The 27,137-nt window shown below is 38.9% G+C and overlaps 1 protein-coding gene across 4 annotated transcripts in view; it reads right to left on the bottom strand.

The window, feature by feature from the left end:
- Positions 1-26,854, bottom strand: part of SFMBT1 (Scm like with four mbt domains 1) — a 197,890-nt gene extending 171,036 nt beyond the window's left edge. Inside the window, exon 1 of one of the 4 annotated variants that reach the window (XM_056804891.1) lies at positions 26,620-26,854. The gene's annotated coding sequence lies outside the window, so the exon portion shown is untranslated. Of the gene's footprint in view, positions 1-25,158; positions 25,298-25,817; positions 25,956-26,253; positions 26,448-26,619 lie in introns of those variants that run through there. The other 3 variants (XM_056804894.1, XM_056804893.1, XM_007500468.3) reach the window with 3 other exon arrangements.
- Between the last annotated feature and the right edge of the window lie 283 nt (positions 26,855-27,137).

Here is a 27,137-nt window from a genome sequence, read left to right as displayed (position 1 = left end):
AATGTAAACGATCACACTAATGCATGAAAAAAATGTATGTTGTATATTTATAACTCAAGGAAAAGCCTTGAATAGAAATATCAGTGTTTCAAATAATAGCATCAGTCCTTCTGAGTCAATTTACTACCTAGAACAAAGATATTTGCTGCAATTTGACCATTATCATTCAATCTATCAAAAGTACAATGATATGTTCTAGTGTACACTAAGGGACCCATCAAAAAACACTCAAAAATTCTCACTTCAGAAATAAAAGATTTATTTCCATGGAAACAGTGAAATCTCTAGGAAAATGCAATTATTTTTTTTAGTTTGACACCTACTCCTTTGAACTTTTAAGTCCAAAGAAGCCCTAGTCAGTATTCCACTTTACTAAAGATTAGTTAGCTTTATATGAGTATATGGGCCCAATAAATCAGAAGGAATGACTTAAAGAAATGAACAGACCAGTTTACTGTCCTTACTTTTCAGCCTTTATTTAGGGATTATATTAATTCAGTGTTCTCTTTGAAGCATCATGGTTTTCAGGAGAAAGAGCACTTACTCTTGAGAGTCAAAAGGTGTCTGAATAGGATCTTAAGACTGCATGAGAGCAAGAAATGACAAACTTTTATTTGTCATCTATGCAGAAAAAAGGCAACAAGGATAGTGAAGGACCTTTAAGTCATCCTATGTGAGAATCAGTTGAAGGAGGCGAAGGTGTTTAGCCTTGAGAAGAAAAGATTTGGGTAAAGAAAAGAATGAAAATTGTTTAAGTATTTGAAATGCTGTCATTTGGTCAAGGATTTAAGATTTGTTATGCTCAATCCCAAAGGGCAGAACTAGGAACAAAGAGTTCAACTTGCAGAGGCAAATTTAAGTTTGATAAACAGAAAAACTAAAAAGTTTATTATTATTAAATAATAATCAGAGCTATACAAAAGAATAATGAGCTCTCTTGAAAGTTGTGTGAAGATGGAATTAACTCTCCCCTGTGCATGTTTAGATTTAATCACCTATAAGCCTATACACCCCACTTATCCTTAAGTGGAGAAGGTGTGTGACCCACATGTGTATAAGTGGGTGAAGAATTAGAATCCACTGACTAGCCCCTGGGCAGTCCTAAACAAAGCTAAAAGCTGTAACTGTAAAAGTGGAAGGAAGGCACAGGAAGTGAGGAAAGGAATGGTCTTTAAAAGTGGCAAGAACTTCCTGTGACTAGGTCTTTTGCACCTTCAATTTGATCCTGGAGGAGCTCTGGCTGAGGACCTCAGAGTGCTTTTCTATTTTCCCTTAGAACTACCACGTGGGTGAGTGAAAAAAGACTGATTCCTTTCCCTGGCTTGTTCTGGAGGTATTAGCCCCTGGAGAGGCCCCTGCTCTTGAAGGCCCCTTTGTTGGGCCACTTAAACCCTGCCTGGTTGAAACCCTGTGGGGATAAATATCTACCTTCTCTGATTTTCTTACTTTCACTCTTTCTCCTTTTGTAAATAAATTACCATAAAAATTCATTTGGAATTGAATAATAATTCCTAAAGACCACACTCTTATCCAACCCTTTTATTTTTGCCCCTTACATTCTGGCCCTTACATTAGTGGATTCCAAATTATTAGAGGCCTTCAAAGAAAGGCTAGATAGCCATTTGTCAAGGGTTTCTTGTTCAGGGAAAAATTATACAAAAAGGACTCCCAAGTCCCTTCCTTCAAATTCTGATGAACTTCTGTGATGCTTTCCAATCCTTAACATGCAGCTTACTAGCAGATAAGTAGTTACTAGCAGGAACACTCAATACAGAAAAGCAGAAAAGAATGACTCCAAAACTTCCATAAGCAAAGCTTTTAAAAAAAAGTACAACTTCAGCAAAAATTCAGATAAAATTCCTGGAGGTGATGAAGCAAGAGTTTGGGGAAGGGGTTTTTTAAAGAGTTTTTAAAACTTTATTAAATGAAATGAGAGCATCTTAAGGGGGAAATTGAAAAAGAAATGAGAACTACAAAAGAGAGAACTGAGAAAGAAATTAACATTTTGGTACAAAACCTGGCCTAAGCAATAAACTCTTGAAAATTAGAAGGAACCAAACACAGGCTAATTACTAAATGAGATAACAAAAACAAAAACCAAAAAAAAAACTGATAGGGAAAAAAGTCCAATGATCCTTAAGGTTTTCTCCTCAGTCTATCTGACAGTCATGACCAAGAAAAATTCAATATATTTCAAGAAATCATAAAAGGTCATCCAAATCTCTCAGAACCAGAAAGCAAAAATGGAATAGAAAGAATCTATTGGTACATTCCTAAAAGAAATCCCAAAACAAAACAAAAACTCCCAGGGCCATCATAACCAAATTCCAAAAATCCTAGGTCAAAAAGAAAATACTGCAAGCATCCAGAAAGAAATAATTCAAGTATATAGGAGTATATATTCTCAGGATCACATGTTTCAGTAGCTAGTACTACTATAAAGGAGCAGAGAATTTGGAATACAATATTCCAAAAGACAAAGGATATGTGCCTAGAGACAGCAATAACATATCTAGCAAAACTGAACATAAATCCTAAAAGGAGGGAAATGGATCTTTAATTTTAAAAAAAAAAGCATTCTTGATGAAAAGACAAGAACTACATAGAAACTGAAGTTCAAATACAGAAATAAAAAAGCAGAAAGGTAAACTTGAATTAATAATGATAATGGACTAAACAAAGATAAATTGCTTATATCCAAATATAAGAAGATAATACATGTATCTCCTCTGAACCTATTATCATTAAGGATTATATAAGAATTTTAATTAGAAAATCTGAAAGTGGTTGTTATGTCTTGGTCATAAAAGAAAAATGGAAAGGCACAGTAAGAGGAAAATAATAGAAGGGAAAGGAGAAAGGAAAGATAGGGAAAATTATCTCATAACCAGAATGCCAACTAGAAGTCTTTACAAGAAGGAAAGAGGAAGGAGAGCAGCTAACACTTCACTTTCAGGTGAACTGCCCAATGGAGGGAAGAATACACACAGACACATATTCAGAAATTTATTTCACTTAAAAGGGAAACAGGACAAAAAAGAAAAGAGAAGAGGAAACTAGTAGATGGGTGCATAAAGGAAGGGATTAGTCCTAAGCAAAACAAACTGTAAGGAAATACAAGAAATATTTATAATTCTTTTTATGGAGGCAGAGAAATGAAAACCAAGGAACTGAGGAACTGAGGAAGTACTGAACAAGTTATGGCATATAAATGTTATAGGATATTATTGTGCTGTTAAGAAATGATGAAAGGGGATGGTTTCAGAGAAACCTAAGGAGACTTATATGAACTAATAGAGTAAAGTAAGCAGAACCAGGAGAGTAATTTATACAAAGATAACAAAATTGTAAAGTCAAACAATTTTGATAAGGAAAATGACCAACTGCGTCATAACAACTTAGTCCTGAGTACTAATGATGAAACACACCTTAATAGAGGAAAAAGAGCAAAATGATCCAAATTTCTTTTTAATATGGTAATTATGCGAATTTGCTTTGTGAGACTATATATATATGCATGTGCATACATTCACTTGTTATACATGTTTATAATAAAGAGTTTTTGGTTTTGTTTCTCAATTTAGATGGGTAGAAAGGAGAAAAGTATTTTTTTCCTGATTAGAAGAAATAAAATTTAATTTAAACAATGAATGGTGGTGATATTAATATCTTTGTAGTGAAGGAATCAAGAGTTATTTGAATATTGTTTCCCCATTAGACTGACAGCTCCTTGAGGGTGGGACCATTTTTTTTTGCCCTTTTTTTGCCATCCTCTAGTGCTTAGTTGAGGGCCTGGCTCAAAGCAATCTCTTAATATTTACTGACTCACAGATCAATAAGGAAAGACTGGAGACTAAAGAATGAGGATACTAGCTGGAGTAATCTACTTTTTAAATGGGAAAAGATATATCTAAGATGTATACAATTTCACTTGTATAATTAGTATCACATTGTTTATTTTCTCAATGGGTAGAGAAATGAGAGAAAAAATTCAGAACTCAAAATTATTTTAAATGAATGCTAAAAACAAATTTATTCTTAGGAAATAGGCAGATAAAAAGGATAAGTATAATACGGGTGGTCTTGAAGAAAAGGATTCTCTTCATCAGAAATTTAAGTGAAGGAAGAAATTGTAGAAGATGATGTCAAAGGGTTGTAAGGAGGAAGTCTTGTCAGATGAGGCAGAGGGAAAAGGTATTTTCTATGAAAATTTTTGATTTTTGCTAAAATGTGAAATGAGGATATCAGCAGAGTGAGAAGGCTTAACAAGGAGGACCTACAGAGATAAAGGTTCTGAAGAGCCACTGTGAAGAGTAAGGCCAAGAATCAATTGATAATAATAATGAATAACATTTATATGTCACATTAAGGTTTGCAAAGAGTTTTACATGTATTATCTCCTATGATTCTCCCAATAACCAGGTGAAGGAGAAATAAAAGAACTGAGATGCCTTGAGGAGGGTCCAGTTGAGATCAATCAGGTCACATCAATCTATAATGGATTTATTCAAGTACCAGAGCAAGACTTCCATCAGCTCCAAACAGCAGAATGAAAGCAAAAGAGGAAGTGAATTATGGAAATAATCATAGTTGTGGTTTTGTAAAGAGTGAATAGTTAGGACAAGGATGTAAGGAATTAAAAGAGTAGAGAATAGTAGAATTGAAATGATCCATTAAGGGGTGAAGATTAGGAAGAGAGAAGACTGTACACACAGAGGTGTCATCCTGGGAAAGTACTGAGAGATGGAGAAATCACAGGCCACAGTTAGGATGAATAGTTAATATCCTAGGATATTGAGTTTGTCAATGATACAAATTGAATCTAACTTTGTATAATGAACAAAGCCCAGTAATAATTTTAATAATTCATGTAGAGACCATCACTTTTAAACTAGACAAAAGTCAGTGATTTTGTTGCTGGCACATATGCATAATAATAGTAGGAATAAGAAACTGAAGAGGGCTAATAGCCTGCTTCAACTAATCTTTTGTTCTTGCCCCAAGGCTCCTTTGCATGTCAATCAGTTGAGTATCAGGGGACAGAGGTGAGTCTAACTGTTACAGCTGCCACACAGTTCCCAGCTGCTGTATATTTCCATAGGGTGTTTTGTTGTATGGAGACCTTAAAATGGATTTTAGGGACAAAGATTGATAATCAAGAATTTAATAGGATCTAGGAAGAATTTTAAAACTCTAGGTCAATTAGATGACTTGAACTTCAAGTCCACACTAAGGAAAAAAGCACTCAGACTGGGGCATTGAATTTTCTGCTAGCTGCCTATATCTGTATGGGAGAGCTCACAACATTAAGCTATGAATATTTGGGGCACTGTAAAAAAAAAAAATGAGTGGTGAGGAGCCTTGCCAAAAAGACACTTATTAGCCACTACACCAAAACACAAGATAGTAGAAAAGGAGATGAATCTAAAGAGATTAAGATGTGGATATGGCAGAGAGCAGTTCAGCAGTGGTAAGACCACAAGAGACTCGTAGTGGGAAGGTACAGAGAATGGAGAATAAAAACAGGAGGAAGAACAGAGCAATGGCATCACCTGAGACAGCAGCAGCAGTTGCTTCCCAGTGTTGGAATCATCAATTGCCCTGACCACTTGTGCACCCCAGGCACATGAATTCCAGTGTGTATCTGCCTATATATATTTCCTACTTGTAGTCCCTAATAAATGTTCCCTGATTAGACATGCTCTGCCTGTGTACAGTAATCTGTGGAAAAGGTATCTTATCTTGTCCCTCAATCCGCTATACTATTTGACAGGAAAAAAAAATCTGTTTTTTGCTTTTTATTCATGTTGTCTTCCAGGTATCTGATAAAAGTACGTACATAAAAGTCACTTGCGAGGTAAAGCTATGATAGTATAATGAAGGTTCTACATGTGAAAAATGCAGGTGCTGCAAGAGAGGGAGAAGTAGAAGGGGTCTCAATTAAGAACCTGTACAGTATTTGAATGCCCTTGCAAAAAAAGGAATTCACTGAAGATTTTTTTAAGTGTTTCCCCTCTTGGGCTGTGACTAGATAGAAAGGCTTTCAGAATAGATCAGTTGTTTTACTATAACTGTTCTAAACTGAAGTGCTACTATATATTGCTACTGCAATTATAACTGGAGCCAAACAGCATCATGACTAAGTAATAATTGGAATGGTATTAGTGTATACTAGTGGGAGATGAGTTCAACAAGGACTATTAATTTCAGAGGTATCCATTAAAAACAGTGATAGAGACAATGAATGGATCTTATATGGTATGGACAACATAAAATGTCAAGTGCTAGGGTTAGAGTTCTCAAAAAGGAAGTCAGAATAATGACTGTAAAATGCCAGCTGACTAATATAAGGGTACATTTCAATATCCCCAAGGAAACAAAGATTAAAGAAATCATCTAGAAATTAAATACCAAACCACTCACTAATAAGAATGAGGACCCAGGGAAGGAAAGACAACAGCTTAAAACTTCATAGAAAATAAGGAATTCCATAAAGTTAACATCTGGTGGGAGAGAAGAAAAAAAGTCAAAAACTGCACTAATGGCAAAGGCTTCAGCCAAAAAGTAGACTATAAAGCCTATTGGCACAAATACAAGATATTCACTAAGCAAAACTAAGAGTCTTTTGGGAAAACATCCATGCCCTTCTGAAGAGTATCTATATGAATACCGAATAGGAGATGAGGTACAACAGCAACAATATAATGAAATAGAGGAAACTAAATGAAAGCTTCAAGACACCCAAATTTGATGTCTTGAATGCTGAAAACAAAAAATACTAAAATGCTTAGATAGGCTGGACATAGGGGAACAGAGTGCACCTGGAGCCTTGGTTTAGTTCCATAAAAAATAACATCCTCAAAGCCTAATGCATCATTTAAGGAGATTAGGGGAGGGGAAGACAAAAGGAAGGGAATAACTGCTTGGGATAATCATAACGGGGATTCCATGTTCCATGAGACTTCTTTTGTGAAGCTATGAAGACCTGGCAGAAACACTGAAATTCTACTAAATGGACTCTGGCAATGCTATTGATAGTGCTAACATGCCAACAAGTGTGATCAAATTGATCCTATGAATCTAAAAAATAGACATCACTGGCTTGCAGGCTGGGTCTATTCCAAATAGTCTCAATGATCACTTTCTCTCTTTGGGCCCCAGTTTCCTCATCAGTAAAATGAGCAATGCCTTCTAAGGACCTTTCCAGCTCAAGCAACATTTTTATAAAAGGATAAAAGGGAAGGAGTTCATAGAAACTTGGGAAGATTTGTGTGGATTGTTGCAGGGTAAAATGAAGAGAGCAATTTACAAAATTATTACAACCTTATAAATAAAAACAACTTTTTATTTATTTTTGAAGGGAGAAATAATAAGAGTAGAGAAGTGGGAGTTGTAAAAATAATGCCAAAAAGAAAAGAGCATTAATAAAGAATATTTTTAAATGTACAATTTTAGAGGTGAGATACAATCAGGATAGCTTTAAAACTATTACATATTAAATTCATCATGCACTTTAAAAAATAAAAATAATAAGGATTTATGTTGACCAAATACAATCCAGACAGAGAAGCGATGGACTGAATATGGAAGAAAAAGATATATATCTTTGGATATATCAAATGCAGGGGAATTTTTTTTTTTACTTGACTACATGTATTTGTTACAAGAGTTTTTTTTCTTCCATGGGTGGGTGAAGGGGGAGAAATGAAAGAGAAAAAAAGCACTTAATTTAATTTTTTTTATTTTAATTATTTAAAAATACATATCTGATACATATAATAGAACATTTGAATGTCATATAACCCAATTAAACTAAAAATAATCATGCAGAAAAAATCAAGAAAAACAAAAGCATATCAGAAATTCTTGACTCTTACTCAACAACTGAAAAGCAAAAGTTAAAAGGTTAATACTATATGAGAAATGGAAGTAATACACAGAACAAGGAAACTCAATGTCAATCAAAACCTTTACTATAGAAGTTTGGCAAGTAAAGAAATCCTAGATTAGAAAGAATCTAAATCAATAAGTATTTCTGTACTATGTACTGGAGATACAAATTCAAATATAAAAATCCCTATTCACAAGTACCTTACATTACAATTGGTGAGACAAATACATATGTAAATACCACATAAAATAAAGCTAGTAAGTAAAAAGAAATACAAAGTAAAGAGAAGTTGGGGGGGGGGGGATTAATGGTTTTTTGCACACACAAAAATTTTAGTTCTTGAGCATAATCTTAAAGGAAGAGGAACTCTGAGGCAGAAGTAAAGAAGAGTACATTCTAGGCATGTGGGATGGACAGTACAAAAGCACCCTGAGGGGAGATGGAGTGTTAAATTTAAGAAACAGAGAAAACCAGTCTGGTTAGAAGAGAGTGCAGAAAACAAAATAACATCTAACTGGAAAGATAGGTTGTAGTTAGGTCATATAAGGCTTTCAAAGTTAAACAGAGCAATTTATATTTTAATCTAGAGGAAATAAGAAACCAATGGAGTTGACTAAGTTCTAGGAATTACATGATCAGAAATGCACTTAAGGAAAATTACTTTGGCACCCATGTAAATTAGACAATTAGGATTAGACTCAATGATATAGGAAAGACCAGGGGTAGCTATGTAGATCTTTGAGTCAGCACAGAAATGATGCTTAAACTAATGGAAGGTGATATGGTTACTGAGAGAGAATATAGAAGAGAAAGGGACCAAGAACAGAACATTGGGAAACACCCATCATTATGGGGCATAATTTCTATGTTCCCTATACCATGGACTGAGAATACAAATACAAGCAAAAAGACCCTCAAGGAGTTTATATTCGAACAAAGGAAGACAATAATACATAAAGTACTAAGAGGGTTGTCATGTAGTTACTCATGTGGTGAAGTAGTCTAGGATGAGTAACAAAGTCAGGAGAAGAATAAGGGAGCCTTGGTCACTTAGGAACTTCCTCAAAATGGAGATTCTGGGAGGAACTCCCCAAACAAAATAAGGCCATAGGAGTAGCATGAGAAGGCTGCAGAGGTAGCAGCATCTTCCAGAGTGAGAAGATTACTGGTCATAGAGAAGTCCAGAAAGTCAGAGAGGAGCCAGAAAAGGAGTGAAGGTGTAATCATTGATTATGTGCTGAGAACTATGGTATGGTATGGTACTTAAAAAAAAAAAAAACACACAATTCCTTAACCTCAAGGAGCTCACAGCTTAATGAGGGAGACAACCAAACTATGAATATATAAGGTATATAGTGTATGTGGAAAGTCATCTCAGAGAAAACTAGTGGGGGTGGGGAAAGGGGAGGACAGGAAAGGCTTCTTGCAAAAGATGCGATTTGATCTGAGTCTTAATGAAGTCCAGAGAAGCCAAGAGGCAAAGGTAAGGAACCAGAGCATTCCAAGTATAAGGGAAAGTCAGTGAAAAGGCAATACTAGAGTTTAGAGATGAAGTGACATGGAACAGTAAAAAGGTCAGTAATGTAAACTACTTGGAAGGGAGTAAATAGGAAGAAGATATGTTGTTAAATGCCAAATTGAGTTTTACATTTCATCCTGGAGGTAATAAGGAATCACTAAAATTTTGTTTGGTTTGTTGGGTTCTTGTTTGGGGGAGAGTGAGGAGAAGCATACTGTGGTATGGTCAGACCTATACTTTAAGATCACCTCAGTAATGAAGTGGAGGATGGATTGAAGTGGGGAGAGGCTTAAAACTGGGAAACCAGTGCAGGTTGTAGTTGATGAGAACCTATTCCAGGGTAGGGTCAATATAATATGATTGAGGAAAAAGTGAAAACCAGACAAGGGACATAAATACTGACTCAAATACTTAAGAGTAGCACATGAAGGACTGCTAGAAAACATTTTACCAGCTTTCTCTCAAATGCAAGGCTGATCCTACCTTTCTTAAACAAGAGTATTATGTATCTATTACAAAAAAATGAGAACATCAGTGATCCTATTATAAAGGTCAATCATATATTTATTATACATTTCATTGGCCAACCTACTCTAAAACACCACAAGAATTTTATTAAGTTTGTTGATAATTGAATAATTGAAAAATAACGGCCAATACCTACAATAACTTGGGTCTCCTCCAGGCAAGACAAATCAAAAGCCTTTAATTTAGTTCTGTACTCATGGCTTGGCCACATACTACAAAAATATAAAATAGACCCAAACACAATGAATAGGTTAGTGGGACTTTTTTGCCTTCATTTGAGAAACTATTCTCTATTTAAAACACACCGCCAATTCAGTAATATCAAGTAAAATTTGTATGAAACATGGCATTTTCCAGGTCAGTTTAACTCCATTATGTTTGTACCTTTTTAAGAGATCCATTATCATGTCTCCTAAATATGGATATGGCCTCTAAAAAGAGGAATATCTTTATTTATTTAAAGAGGAATAAAATATCTTATTACAAGGTACATGAATGACATCAAGCTTTTTGGTGCCATCAAAAAAAAACAAACACATAAAACAACTTCTTCAAGACATGGAACCTTTCTCCAATGATATCAGCCTGATGTCATTTGGATTCAATAAGTCAACGGGTAGTTTTTAAAACAAACTACTTTGTGCCAGGCTTTAAGAATTGGGCATAAAAAGAAAGGCAAAAAATAAAAAAAATTTAAATGACCATTACTCTGAAGGAATTAAGGGTCTAATTAGAGAGACAACATGCAAACAACTATGTACAAACAAGATATATACAAAATAAACCTGTGTAAAAAATTTAACATATGTTCAAAAAAAAGAGACCCAAGGCCTTGAATTAGAATCTAGAGGTCACACTTCAAGGAAAAAATAACAGCTAATACCTACAATAACTTGGTTCTCCTCCAGGCAAGACAAATCACAAGCATAAAGATATCAAAGAACTGAAAGTGTAACTGTATACGCTAGAGACTTATTGGCATACTGAAATCAAAGCCAAGTGCAAAGTATATGTTTAAAGCAATTAACAGCTATGCAATGCCAGTCTTAATGTATGCTTTCAAGAATGAAAAATATACTATAGCATAATAAGAAAGTATCCTACAGGGGGCAGCTGGGTAACTCAGTGGATTAAGAGTCAGGCCTAGAGAAGGGAGGTCCTGGGTTCAAATCTGACCTCAGACACTTCCCAGCTGTGTGACCCTGGGCAAGTCACTTAACCCCCCAGTGCCTAGCCCTTACCACTCTTCTGCCTTGGAACCAATACACAGTATGGATTCCATGAAGGAAGGTAAGGCTTTATTAAAAAAAAAAAAGTACTGCTATTGGAGTTGTATCAAGGATGTCTTAAGTAAATCTACAGGGGATGAGCATATTCTACTGTTTCTACTGTAAACCTTAAAATTTCACAGACTTATGAATGTTAAAAAATTTTACTCCACATTGAGGAATCCTCCAATTCCCTACTTGAAATAATTCCCTACCAGATAGTGAGAACTCTACTTGAATGTGAAAACTCCTTGCTATGGGAGGATCTCTACCCCATCCCTACTTGGGACTGCTTTAGGGGAGAAAACTCCTTGCTATGGGAGGACCTCTATTCCACAGGTACTTAAGAATGCTTTAGGGCAGAAAACTCCTTGCTAAACAAAGAAAGTACTTGGATCCATGCTTATGGTGGGGCAAGGAGTTCTTTGAGCCAGGCCTGTTTTTAGAATTGATACAATGGGATGCTAGGTACCTAAAAGGGTCGGGCAAGTTTTCTCTTGATGAGATTAGCTGACTCAGCTGTGTTTTCTCTAGTTCAGACATACTGAGGAGATTGATTGACACAGCAGCATTTTTTCTGATTCAGACTTACTGAGGAGATTGGTTGACTTAGCAGGAATTCAGATGGGCAGTCCTTTGGAAAGCGTCTACAGTGATTGGTAGATGTAGGGACTTAGGGGAGGTGACATGGGAGAAAAACCCCTATATAAGAAAAAGCAGAATCTCTTGAGGATATATCCTTTTGGAGAAATCCCTTTGGAGGATCTCTGATGAGGATCGCTTGGGAAGAAGCTCTTGAGAGAGGCTCTGGAGAAGGGAAGCTCTTGGAGGACAATCTCTAAGGAGGTCTCGCTGGAGCTCCTCTAAGAGGACTCTGTCCCTCTGGAGGCTCTGGAGAGAGGCCCTTTGGAACAGTCTCTGGCTGGAAGGCTCTCTGGTGAAGCCAGCTGAGATGGAGCTGGCCTGGTGTCACTAGAATCCTTGTTTAGGCAGACCTTGTGGTGAGTGTTAAAAGACTGACTGACTGATTCTCTCTCTTAAGACTCAGGTCTAGGCCATATTGGCTTGAGGCCCTTCATAATTATTCCTTTCCTACTCTTTCTCTCTTTCTCTAATTCCTCATTATATTATTAATTAAAAATCTCTATAAAACCCAGTTGACTTGGGTATTTGAATAATTGGGAATATTTCCCTGGCGACCACCTATATTTGATTTAAAACCAAGACACTGTAGTGAAACATATTTTCTACGGTCAAATTTACTCACCCTCTCTTATATCTATCACAATTTATATCTTCCACCATTTTAACTCACTACAGTTTAAGACATCAACCATTTTAAATCTCACACTACTCGACTACAAAAAGCAGAATTTTTTTAATCGATCATTTTATCCAACAGTCTGTAAAATGTTAAATATGAAAATAACAGAAGATAAGAGTCAAGATAATGGAAGAGCAGGAAGAATTGTACAGCAAGCTCTACCCTGCCCCCTTACAAAACTCCTTTAAACATCTAAAAAATGCACCAGATTAAATCCTGATCAGGAAATCCAAGAAAATATCACAAGGGATCGTTTTTTCAGCCCAAGTTGGTATAGGGAGACAGAAATGTCTGTGGACAATGGTAACAGGGTATTATTGTCAGGCATGGGTCTCAGAGTATTCCAAGGTTCAGGCATTGAAAAAAGACCAATACTCTGCACCAGAGCAAGATGAGGTCTCATGAAAGGTGCTAGAATAGGTACCAAATCTCAACTTTGAAACCCACTATCCAATTCCAGGGCCAAATGAGGAAGGTACCTGTACCCAGAGTTGACTTTCCAAGGAAAGGAATAGTCCCAAAACCTAGGCTGCGTACTGAGCAAGGAAGTTTCAGAAGTAAACAATAACTATGTGGTTCTGACCCTAGGAGCTAAGCAGGTTGGAGGTCCAATTTCTGGCCAAGTCTGAAACCTACAGAGGAATAATCAGAGTATAATAATAATAAGAGCAATGGGAAACCTACAGCTCTATCACTCCACATCTGTAGAGCTGGCCAAAAGTAGACAACCAGATCCAATAGCAGTCTACTGAAATTACAAAGGTGCCATAAGCCCACAAGATACTGCCCAAACCTAAACCCATATCTGTAATTTCCAGAGCTCTAAAGCAATAAAACTTTCCCTGGATCAAACCACTTTGGGAATGTCAAAAGCTGAAAGGTCCTCAGCCTGAGCTGTCCCAGAGATCCTAGTACTCAATACCTCAAGAAAGCAGCAGTAGGACCAGCCTTGACATGCTCTCCAGAAGTGGACAGTTTGGCTCTAATATCAAATCCAAAGTTGGGGGGGGAATCCCACCATCAAAAACTATTATGATGTTTGCAAACACTTAACACGTACACTCTTAATGGATCCTCAAAATAACCTTGGGGTGGAGTGGGGGTAGTTACTATTATTATCTTCATTTTGCAGACTAATAACTGAGCTAAGAAGGGTTAAATGATTTGCTCAGTGTTATACAGCTAACAACTGCCAGAAGCAGTATTCAAACTTAGATCTCTCTATCTCCAAGTCTAGGGCTCTATCAATTAATCCAAGCTACCTCTTAATAATGCCTTTTAAGATAAGGGTAAGAAGCCTTCTTGACTTCCTATTACATGTGGAAAGGCTATTGTAGAAACTGGTGATAAAAGGGGCAATGGATCAGAAAAGAATAGTACCAGACTTGTTCAATGAGTTAATGAAGGAGTCTACTTGTCAATAGAAAGTAGAAAGGACAGTTGTATATAAAGATTTGGTGCAGTTGTTTAATGGATTCAAAGCAAGAACAGCCAAGGAGAGAAGAGTAAAATCAGGCTTAACTGGCTCCTCATCTATATACCACTGGGAAAACAAGAAACTATACAGGATTAATAAGATGCCATTGCAGAAGCATTAGGCAAAATGGGTGATAACATAGTAGTCAGAGCTCTTGAACAGTAATACTGATTGGATGTGAATCCACAAAATGTCCCAACCTGGAGGTTTCTGAGTGCCCATGTGTGAGGGAAGGTCCAGATTCACAAAACCAGTGATGTCATCATGATGAAGAATTATCTGCACTACAACAGATAGAATTCCCTTAAAGGTGATCTTTATGAGTTACTATATTCAAAAAATGTTATCACTTGACAGTCAACCTTCTGGTGATAATTCTCTCTGTATTTGACCAAGTTGATCCTCAAATGAAAGATATATGTTGCTTCAAGTTTTCAGTTTGTTAGGATCTGCTAGAGCTTAAATTAAGCTGACATAGCCTTTCAAAGTCCAGAACCAGAAAGTTGTCAATGTTGATGAGTTACTACTTTGGTTATTGCCACTAATAATAGCAGTCCTGAGCCTTTTATATATTTTTTTGTCACCAAACCAAGTTATTCTTACAGGTTTGTTGTTTGTTTGTTTTTTTAAACAAAGATCTTTTTTCACTGTTCCCTTATCAGCTAGCATCTCTCTTGTCCTATCTTAACATAAATAGAAGTATCTCTCATTTAGTAAAATAGGCGTATTATAAAGTAAACAAAGTATGTTTGGTGATGCTAGACACATTGTTCATCCCTCAAATGCTATACTTCATGACAGTTTAGCAACAGACCATAAAGAAGAGGTGGGGAAAGGAATAGGCATTTATTAAGTGCCTACTATGTGCCAGGCACTTGCTAACAAACACTTTACAAATATTATCTCATTTGACCTGAGATAAGTACTATTATTATCCCCATTTTATAGTGGAGGAAAAGATACATGGATCATAGAGCCAATAAGTGTTTGAAGCCAAATTTGAATTCTGGTCTTTCTGGCACTTCAAGCCTAACACTCTACAATAAAAAGAATAATAGCTAGCATTTATATAGCACCTACCATTCACCAGGCACAGGGCTAAGTGCTTTACAAATGTTATCTGATTTGATTCTCAGAATGACCCTGAAAGGTAGATACTATTCTTATTCCCATTTTAATGATGGAGAGACTGATACAAACAGAGGTTGAGTGACTGGGCTAGACTCGCACAGCTAGTTAAGAAGTGTATGATGCTGAATTTGAACTTGGGTCTTTCCTGACTCATGCCCAGTACTCTATCCCACCACTTAACTGTCTTAGGGATAAGGGCTTAAGCACAATAGAAGATCTAATATGATTCTGATCAAAACTGTAATATTGTGTGTTTGTTCAACTTCTATAAATTTTGTGGCCCAAGACATGAAAGAATTAAAGCTTAATTCTTAGGTATCTATCATAGATGAAATTAATATGTGTTTTAGGATTGGTTGCCAAAGGAATGAACTCTAGATAAGTACTTTAATGTCATACACATCTAGAAAAAGTTTTTCCCTAATAATTAAATCACACTTGAGAAAGCAGAAAGTATTTTAAAATGAAAACATGTATAATCCAAACTGAACTTCTCGTCAGCTCTGAGAAGGGGGAGGGAAGAAGGAAAGGACACAATATAGATCATATAACTTCAGAAAACCTACATGAAAATTTGTTATTAAAATTTTTAAGTCATTTTAAAATTGCATATCTGAAGGGAAAATGTTAATAAAACTTTAATTTTTTAAAAATGCTAATGTAAATATATCTAAAGGAAAGCCTTCAGCAAGTAAATGGAAATCTCTTTAATGGATGAATTAAAAGAATTGCCAGAATGAAAATGGATAAATGGGTTAGGATCTATTCCATTGAATGTAAAGTTGTTAATATTATTTCACATCTCACACAAAAACTTAACTTAACAACATAATGAACTGAAAATTCAGTTTCTTTCAAAGGCTTCCCCCAATTCCATCACTGAAACTGTACAGAAAGATAACAAGTAGTTCTTTGGGCTCCCAGGCCCAGGTTCCTTACCAACTTTCTTTTTTTTTTTTTTTGCAGGGGAAGGGGTGGTCATGGAGACTAAAAGGAGGACAAGAAAAACGTAACCAAAGCAACAATTCAAAATTCAATACTACATGGACAAATGTCAGCAGGTAGAATTTGATTGGGTTCAAATGAGAAAGGTTTAAAGGTTAAATGGCAACACTACACAAAAAGACAATTCTTGCTAAACTATATGTGTACACAGGCTTGGCACACAATTATCCAACCTTAACCTTCTATTTAATACTTTCATCTGTGGGCTTGTCCTTTTGAACCCATATACATGATTTGTTTATAAAACACTGCAGAGCTAACACAGTGAAAAAACTACTGGTTCTGCAATAGTGGTGGAACTACTTCTGATAATCCCTGCTTGGTAACCTTAGGCAAGCCATTTAACTTTTCTGGGCCTCAGTTTCTTCAACTGTAAAAAAAGGTTAGCCTAGATGACTTCTGACACCCCTTTCAGCTCTATATCTATAATCCTGTTAACTCTTACAGTAACTAACCTAATGATCTCCTCACATTCTCCCCACTTTTCCACATGATCTCCTGCCAATATGGGCAAAGAGACAAGAAAAGAATTAAGCTACAGCTACCCCTGGCATATGCAAGGAAATATTTCTAAAATTCTAAAGTGAGCAGAGAAATCAACAAAAAAAAAAAAGATTTTTGCCAGGCTTACTTCACTAAGTGAAAAACAAGTTGGGGGGGGGGGGGAACCTACTAGGCAAAAGATTTCAGGAAAACTATTTATTAAAAATACTTCTGTTAAGTTCAATAACAGATATAAAAGTCCAAAATAAGCATGTTGTTTCCTAATTGCTCAGAATTAAAAACTCTAAAACTATATTTAGTATAGGACTTTTTAAATCAAAGAGCAAAAACATTTTGGAAAGATTTAAATTCAAAATGGTCAGTATTAACTAACTTTTCCCTACATGTTATGGATAGTTCCTTCAGGTACTGGAACTCTCATTTGATCCTTACAACAATCCTTTGAAGTAGGTGATATAAATATTATTAAAAGTATATCATAGATGAGGAAACTGAGGTCCAGAAAAATTAAGTTATTTGTTCATGGTCAAGTAGTTTGAATAGTGCTAGTCAACTATGAGATGAATCTGGATCTATTGGATTTATTCCAAAGTCAAGACTCATCTCACTATGCCAAATAAGGTTTTCCATTTGTAGGGAAAGTCACAATAGCAACAAGTTCCTCATTTTCTGTACTTGTTTTCCAAATTAACTGAGGAAACATTTCTACACAAAATGTACATTCATCCTTAGCAAATATGCCCCCCAAAGGCACAATCATTTTAAATGATATTTTAATGATAATCTCATAGCACAGACTACTTGTTCTTTTGCATTCATCTTTTCTTCTCTCTATTCCCAGTACTTTTTCCAAGTCAAGTTCTATCTTATAAACACATCTTAGTTTTTTCATAGTAAAGTTTATTTATAAAAGTGTCTAGGGTCTCAGATCACTAGAACTCTAACCAATGCTATTCCAAGTATCTTAGAAATGAATGAAATGTTTTCTAATCATCTAAAATGGTTTCACAGTCTAGTAATATTATTCCAGTGCTCATCAAAAATTTAAGGAACAATTTATTTTGTCAGTACAGAAGAAAACCTCCAAAAAAACCTTATTGATTTAATATAATACTTAGTTCTAATGCCAAATCCTAGTTTCCAAACAGTTTTCAAGGATTTATGCATGAGTCCTTATAGGAAAAAAATACAGATCATAGATATGTTCTTTATTGCTCTGATCAGGAACTTGTGTAACAGGAACAAAATCTTAAATAACTATCACTTGCATTAAATTGGTCTTGAAATATAAAGTTAAGTCAGTATTATATTTGTTTATATACCCTAAACTACTTATTAAGTTATTTGTTTACCCTCAGTACAATCTGTCTGATGATAAACCATCCCTACTCCCCATATTTCTACTAAGACATAAAGAATTTTAATATAACACATGAAGAGACTGAGTATTTAAAACATCTAGGGTAGTACAACTCAAATTTTTCAATGTTTCCAAGAACACTTAAGTACACTTCTGTTTACACACGTGTACACATACATACCCTTCACCATAGAAAAAAAAATCATGTCTAACTTATTTTATCAAATGATGTTGTTTTTGCCTTGTTTATAACTGCTTGGTTAACTATAAAAAATCAGTTTTCATAAATTTCTATTTGTATAATTATTTTATTTATTTAATAATTTAACAAACCAGACTAACACTGATAAACAATGGATGTAAACAAAATTAATAAAGCCTAGAAGGTAGAATAAGATCAAAGAACTTAACAACCACTACTTTAATGGCAATAATACTTTGTCATAATAATCTTACAATCTACTTCCAAAGACATTTGCAAACTCAACCTTCAGTTAGGTAGCCTAGGAAACGCCTAAACACTATGACAAGTTTTAAGTACTGAACACATAAACAAGAAAGCCATTCTAGGGGGCAACTGGGTAGCTCAATGGATTGAGAGCCAGGCCTAGAGATGGGAGGTCCTAGGTTCAAATCTGACCTCAGACACTTCCCAGCTGTGTGACCCTGGGCAAGTCACTTAACCCCCCAGTGCCTAGCCCTTGCCACTCTTCTGTCTTGGAACCTATACACAGTATGGATTCCAAGACAGAAGGTAAGGGCTTTTAAAAAAAAAAAAGAAAGAAAGCCATTCTAGCTTCTTGACATTTAGTGTCAATTCTCTAAGACCAGAATGTTCATACTAGTAAAAAAAGTGTCCCACCCCCAAAACATTTTGGTCAAAAATGAAAAACAAAGTAAGACTAACCATTTAGCCTAAGATACTAACTATCTCTAGCTGGCAATAGTTCACAGCGAATTCACAAAAAATTCACAGTGAAACAAAAGGTTCAAAATGCGCTAGACTAACACACTATATAACATACTACATTAGACAAATATAAGCCTTGAAGAAAATTTAAAGGTTTCATTAAAGAAAGAAAAAAAACTACAAAACCTTACAAAAAAATTGGTTATAAAATTCACACCTCTCATGCAATTATAAAAATGTGTCATATCACTTAGCTTTTAATCTATTAAAATACCTCGCTTATGTTTGGTCTAACAGGACATTAGTTATCAAACCTATAACTCCCTGGTACACCAAAATTTTGTTTTCTATTAACAAAATTATAATGACAATGAAACCTAGCATTCCTTTACTTATCTAAAGAGACTGATTATTGTGAGAAAAATGCTTTGCATATAAATACTAACCAATAGGGCTCTTTTAAAATCATTCTTGATCATTCAGTTTTTCAAAGTCATATCCCATTATGGGACTAAAATTCTATTTTAACCCTTTTGGATGTAAATCTCTCTAAAATATACCATATACTTACTTCTATGTCTTTTTTTTTTTAATGTTAGTGAATAGGATTTGGCCTTCAGGTTTCAGGAAGACTACTTGTCAAGGAAGATACCTGTTCAGGTACAATTAAAAACAAGGAATCCTCAAAGGTACATTCAAATATGAGATTCTATCATTATTATAGGAACATCACTACTTTCACCTGTTGTGATACACTTAAATTGTAAGGATTCATCCAGCTATCTGCCTTTACATTAAAATGGCCCAAGACTGTTACCTTTTGAGCTGGCTACTTCTTGTAACTTTTCTGTCTGTTTCCTGCTTCTAAGCTTCAGCTGTCAGTATGTCTATCTATGACAACTCTGCTTCTATTTCAATTCGCTCCTAAAGATTTGGAAACCAATCATCAAGCTTCTTCAAACTATATGTGTAAGTAGACTAAGTTTGAGAGCAGCTAGGTGGTCCAGTGAATGAAGCACTGAACCTGGAGTCAGGAAGACCTAAGTTCAAACAGGACCTCAGACACTTTCTAACTGTGTGGCCCTGGGCAACTTCCTTAACCCTGGTGGCCTCATTTTCCTCATCTGTAAAATGAACTAGAGAAGGAAATGGCAAACTACTCTAGTATCTTTGCCAAGAGAACCCCAAATGGGATAATGAAAAGTCAAACAAGACTGAAACAACTAAACAACAAAAAGCCAGGTTGAGTGAGAACCACAAGGATTTTTTTTTTATCAGTTTTCAAATTTTGTGACATATTTTGGATGATTTAGATGCCTCTTTCACTCACTTCATGGCTTCTGAGCTGTGTTTTCAATAAATGGGTTTGTTAGATAACTGGCACACTGCTATATTGATATTATTATTCCCATATAAATTATTTTAATGCCAAAGTAAAAAAGTCAGTGTTACCTTAATGGTAGAAAGGATTCAAAATATTATAATTTCAGACTAAAGTTTTAACTTTAATATACAATACTACATTTTGTTTTCAAAAAGGGAAAGTATATTCCATAAGGACCAGTTCTCAAAGTGCAGTCCAGGAATTCCTAGGATCAAATCTATTTTCATAATAATACTAACTTTTAACACAGTAAATATCAATAGATAGTCTTTTGGGGATGTCCCCAATAATTAAGAGTATAATGGAGGTTCTGAGACCAAGTTTTAATAACTACTGCCTATATGAACACTGGCAGAATTTGGGAAGAAAGCCATAGTCTAGTTAGAAGCAGTGTACCAAGAATACACATACAAAAATTAAATTAAAAATGAGCAATAAAATCCACATATTTGCTCAGCAGCAAAATATGTTGATACATTAATAGTCCTTTACAAACTGTTAATTTTCTCAGTTCTTCTGTGTTATCCTGTCATTTTCATGATTTCTGAGCCCAAGCGCGCGCGCGCGCACACACACACACACACACCACACACCACACACCCTCTCACTAGATAATACACATCGCCAAACCACCGAATTCTTCTCATTAAAAGACCCTATCTATTTCCCATCTCAAGCAGGAAATCTTCCCTGGCCAAAAAATAAGATTTATATTGCTCATCAGCCCTAAAACATATATGGGGAACATGAGCTTTCTTACAAACTAAGACAAAAAACTGAAATAGTAAAGTATTAAAAAGTCATCAATGCCACATTATAATAAAGCCTCTAAGAAGTCAATGAAAATCCCTTAAATGGTGCCAAAGACAGTATGGTTGCTCAACTATTAAACAACAGTTAACATCACTATAACATTTTTTTTAAATAAACACTGTAGGTACATAACTCATACTTTAAAAAAAGCTCATTATAACTTTTTTTAAGTTGAAAGTTTGAATGAGACTTAGAAATAATTCTGAGCTAACCAGAAAAAAGTGAAAGAGATTTCATTAAAGCCTAATCCCATACCTCCAATACTGCAATAACCAAGAGAAGATTGTTAATAAAGCTTCAATAAGCAAATGCTCTAGCCTTAGTCCCTTCCCCCACTCCCAAATTTCTAATACCTTGGGCCCTTTCAGATATAAATATTACTAAACAACTTGAACACTTAAGTATATTCTAGGAAAGCTAGTATCACAAGAAGACCAGTAGGGGTGCATCAACTTCCCATTCCCCAAAGTGTAATTGTTCCAGGTCTCCCAGGCAACCAGAAATCCCAAGGTTTTGCCCAATTTAACAAGCTTATGCATAAACTCAACATTTTTTCAAACATTTTGTCTCATTCTTAGGAATCCCAGTTGAACAAATGCTAATGAAATCATAAATTACTGATGAAATTATCTTACCATAGAAAAACTAAACTTTTTATAGATTCCATGACATTTTAGTTTAATTCTCATTAAAATTACTATCATTACCCTCCACCCAAAAATAAACAACTCACCATTGGACCAGTTAAATGTCACAGAGAAGTGTTAGGAAAACACAAAGCAAAGAGTAATTACAAAGTAAAAATCTTTAATGGTTACTTAGTATCAAAAATCTCTCAACAAAATATTCTTCTTTGCAGATTATTTTCATTTATTGTTCAGTTCCATGTGAATGAAATACTATACTACTAAAGCAGGTTCATGTAAGTCTGTCAAATTATATTTCCATTTGCACTATCACAATCTTGTCGCCAAGATTGTAAATAATACACCCTAAAAATGTGAAACAAGTATCCTCATCATTTAACACAATTAACTGCATGATGTGCACTTGGTAAAAATGTGCTGAATTAACAAGTGTGTTAAAAGAAATAATCAGAGGACACTAAAACTCAAATATATTTTTAAAAATCAACAATACTTCTTGTATTTTGTCATAATTTCCCCCTTTATGCACTTAGTTTTGCTAAGTGGAATTTACAACTACTGAACAATTCTTAAGTTAAAGAATCAGATAACACAAGTGTTAGGAAATCAATGACATAAAAAAGAATAAATGATCAATCATCATGCATCCAGGTTTACTCAATCAAGCTGTAAATTTTTGTATAGTTAAATTCATTAAAGATATTTATTCCCAAGAGAAAACTGGAATTTGTCATCTTTGCTTTCCCTCCTTTTAATACTTTGGTAAATCAAGGAGATAGACTAAATAAATACAGCAAATCAACTTGTCTAAATCATTATCATATTATACTCCCTTTTTTAACCACTAAATTTGTAAGTCCATTTTTATATAACCATTTATTAATGTCCTGAGTTTTAGGAAGTGATTCAAGTAATGAACTTATAAACTCTAATGTCTGCAAATATACACATACAGAGATACACTTTGGTAGAATTCCCAGTAACCACAGGTTCACACATTGAACATAAATGAAAATGGACTCAAAATTCTGTACAAAAATGTCAAAATTTTGTTACATCTTCTGAATATTAAAAACTATGAAGAAAATAAAACCAAAGGACTATGAGACTCAAAGCTCCTTTTATTTCTAGGCAATACTGTGCTTTAATGAAGATGAATACATTTTATAAAGGAGTCCCTGATTACTAAATCCTTTAGAAAGCAGAACTAGACAAAACAGACCCAGAAAGGTTAAGTCACAGGGCTTGTTAGTGTCAAAACTTGGGCTCTGCCCACTCACTCCTGGTTCACTGTTCTACCACACCACTCCTGTTCTAGAATTGCAAATGATTTGAAGCCCAGAGTCCACTTATGACTCAGATCATTCAACATAATATTACTATCACTGGCTCTATATTTGATAGTAGTCTCACAGTGACTTAGCTTTCAAACATTTGAGCTAGCTTATGTTAGCAATTAACCATTTTTAAGTGTTTTGCTGTCCATCCAAGAAAACAATAGGGCAGTTCTCATACCCCGACCCTGAAGCAAGCTATGATCTATTAAAATTCTGTTCAATGAGATTTCAGATGTAACAGCTACCAGACTTTATATTGTGCCTCTTAAAATCTCTGATGACGGTTATTTGGTTATCCAAAAATATCACCCCTTGGGACCATTAAGCAGCCATAGCATCTAGGGACACCTGTGGAACCATCAACACCTCGCTCTGTTAATAATGCTCTTTGTTTAACTCTCTGGTACATACATGCATTCTTTTTCTCTCCTTCAATCCCTCCTTTTCTATTTCACTTAATTGGCATATACCTCTTATGTTTCCTTATTACTGAGACGGCTAACACAGTGGAATATGTTCGTTTAGAGGACACAGCTCTACTCTAACACTATCAGTTTTGCTTTAAGATGCTCATTTAAAAAAAAAAAATAGGTCCCTTGCTTCTCGAGATGCCCAACCCTCTTTCATGACCTCTTTTCCAACCAATCAAAAATATGACTTGGAAAAGCAACACCCTCTAAAGAGTAATGGAGCCTTTAGGTGAAATCGTAAAGTATCAAAAACACGGATTATTTTGGAGCTCGCCGACACTCGGAGAATAGAGAAGAGAGGCGCTGTCACCCACTGAGAGCCGGGCCACATTTCAGGGTCGCCCGCTTCCTTACTTCCACAGGAGGTGCCATCAGCAACAATTACAAGTCAAAGCCGGAAAGAGGGGTTGGAGCAGATTTGAGAATCGAGGGAGGCGGGTGGCTACCGGCAGAGGTTCAGAAAATTACCTTCAGGCCTTTCACTGGCTACAGCGGCTGTCCCGCACCAAAGCGGTCACGACGCCACCGCCGCTACTTGCGCCATCCCCCCAGCCGGATCGGGCTCAGAGACCCCAGGGTCAGGCGGACCTAGGCCAATGGCCGGTGTGGAGTCGGGAGACTGGAAGCCTCCAGCTATACGACCCCAAAAGGGAGTCACGGGCCTCGCCGGAGGCACCGGGCTGGGGACTTGGGTGGCTACATTAGTCACGGAAATGCCGGGACCGTGGTCAGGGGCAGGGGTCGATCTGCCTCTAGCGCCCTGGGAGGGGAAGTGGGGGGGATGAAGGGAGCGCTCGGGAATAAGGGACGCGACTCCCCGCAGCGCGAGTGGCTGGGGGTGAAGGTGCAAGGAGAGGAACTTGAGCTACGACTGTTTCTGGGAGGAGTTGGGAAGAGGAGCGCAGCGCCCCGATACCCCAGGTCCCAGAAAGGTGCCCGTAAGCAGCTCCCCAATCATTCCACGGCGCCCGACACTTTTCTCTTCTCTCTGCTTCCCCGCCCCCCTCAGCATAGGGCTGGGCCGCTAGGTGCTGCAGACAGCCAGGGCTGGAGGCGCAGGCGAAGAGAGGGAGGGAGCGGGGAGCGCCCGTCGCCTTGCTGCCACCTCCAGAAAGGGGGTCGGGGCCCGGGTCCGGCTCGAGCCTGGAGCGGCTGCAGGGGCCGCGCGCCGCGAGCATCCCAGGTTCGGAACGCGCGCGCGCGCGCGACGCTCTCGTTCACTCCCCCCACCCATCTCCTACCCACCGGCCCCGCCGGCCGGCCAGGCTAGCTCCCTCCCTTCTCCCCACGCGCCGCGATCGCCTCTCCCTAACGTTCCGACCGCCCGTGCGCGCCTCCCCGCGCGCCACTCAGCCCGCTCGTTGGCGCCTCCGCCCGCGCTCCCGCCTCGCGCCCGCTCCCGCCCTTTGATTTTCCTCAGCAAAGTTGAGGGGGCGGGGGGAGCTGGCCGACGGCCCGGCCCCTCACCGGTGACCCCCGGTCCCTGGCTCTGTCCTAGGCGCGCGGCCCCCCGCGCCGCCGCCTCCCTCAGGCCGCCTCGGGAGCCCGCCGGGCGGGAAGGCCCAGCGGCGGCGGCGGCCCCGCTCTTACCTGCCGGGAGTTGTTGGGGTTTTCTTTTTCTTTCTTCCTGCCTGCCTCCCCGCTCCGAGCCGGCTCGCGGCTCTCCTTCCTGCTGGGCGGGGAGGCACGGAGCCGGGCAGGCGGCCGGGCCGGGCTGGGCTGCGCTGCGAGCGCGGCGCTGCTCTCCCCTCCCCGCCCCCCTCCCTCCACCCCGCGCTCCGGCGGTGGCGGCGGCGGCGGCGGCGCTCCGCTCTCCGCCTCATTCCAATATGGCACGGCCGCGCAGGGCGCATGCGCCCGCCGCCCCTCCGGCTCCCCCCACCCCACCCCCTGCGCCGGCTCCCCAATTCTAGCCGCCCTAGCCCCCAGCAGTGCCCATTTCTCGCCCCTCGCATTAGTCTGTGGCCCGGTCCCGATCTTCCTCCCCCCACCCCCCGCGCCATGTGCGCCGGGACCGGTTTTCCACCCCGGGACTGCAACTCGTTGCCCCCGCGGACCACCGACCACCTCCACATGCACACTGGCCCCTCTGTACAGAGGTGGGGGCACCCTGTGGCATGCGATGGACACGCGGTCCTTTTTCTATTTTCAATTATTTATTTTTGACGTTTTCGCATCCCCTGCCCCTAGGAGCAGCCGACCAGCCACTCCAGGTGCCGGCGCCACGGTGCCCGCTTCCCGAAACCCACCAGCTGGCCGGGACTCGCCCCTGCCCGGGCCGCCAACTGCGCGCTGTCTCGAACTGTGCGATGTCCTCCGAGCCCCTGGGAAGCCCTGACCCACCGAGTGCCGGAACACCCCACCGCCCGAGTTTGGGAAAGTTGGGCGGTGGGGCACTGACGGATGCTCGGGGCGAAGCCGACGGAGAATGGAGGCGGGGGACTCCCCCGTGGGAGCCATCACTATTCCCCGCCCCCTCCCCTCCGCGAATGACGAATCAAACCCCAGGAAGAGACGGCGCGCCCCGCAGCCCCTCGCTCTTTCCCGCGGGCCCCAGGAGGCCGCGCATCCCCCCTGGCCCGAGGGGAGAAAGCGCGACTCCAGCCGGTGACCAGACCTGGGTGGCCGGGGTCAGAGCCCGACGGGCCGCAGTGCAGGCGCACGCGGGAGGCGCGCGGCTCCCACCTTTCCCCGGCGGGGGCTCGGGTTGGCATCTTAGGTCCCCCGGAATCCCCACCCTTGCTGTCCAGGGCCCGAGCCGCTGATAGGCAAAGAAAACCGCTGCTCCCACGAATCCTTGGAGCACGGAGGCTGAGGGGCCCGCTCCGCCCCGAGGGAGTCGAGCGGGGCGCACTTGAAAGCTTGGGGTTGGCCTCACGTCCCCAGGCCTGCCCAGAGGAACCCCCCCCCCCGGCTCCGCCCGGATGCCAACCATCCCTACTGGCACGCCCAAGACCTGAGCCTCAGTTTCTGGAGAACAATCAGTAACCAACCCACTTGCGCGCCAAATTGGGTTTACCCCCACCCAGGCTCGGGCCCGTGTATGTTTACCGCGGGGAAGCTGGTCCGTACGCCTGTGCTTGGTTAGCGGGTGTCAGCACCAGGGCGAGGGACTGGGTGGCGCGAAGAGACTGCGCTGCCGCCTCCCCTCCCCTCCCGGCTTCTCTGCTGAGTTCCCAGTACCCCCTCGGGGAAGACCGCTGACCAAAGCCTGGGGGTGGAGGGGTCACAGCAGTCTGGGCTTCTCCGCGGAGGGTGGAACATCCAGTAATGGAAGGACACCCCACACACACTTTTTACTCCTCCAGCGAAACCTGTATTGTCACTACATGAAAATCAGTTTTCCAAATCAGAGAGTGGTTTTACAAAAAGGATTCCAGGTTCGATTGAGTCCCTTAGTGTATCTAAAACAGGTTTGATTCACGAAGCCCCGGGAGGTTAAGGTCATAGTTTCAAACTTCATCGTACAGGCTCCCTTTTTCAAATAACTATAGCATGAAATTTAAATCTGAGGAATAAGTCCTTAGGGTCCTCTGCGCGTCTAGTATGTTCTAAAGGGGATTCACACC

The sequence above is a fragment of the Monodelphis domestica genome, chromosome 7 (genome assembly GCF_027887165.1).
Source record: "Monodelphis domestica isolate mMonDom1 chromosome 7, mMonDom1.pri, whole genome shotgun sequence".
Lineage (NCBI taxonomy): Eukaryota > Metazoa > Chordata > Mammalia > Didelphimorphia > Didelphidae > Monodelphis > Monodelphis domestica.
The sequence above is the reverse complement of the archived record's forward strand: the minus strand, read 5'-3'. Positions and strand labels throughout refer to the sequence as shown.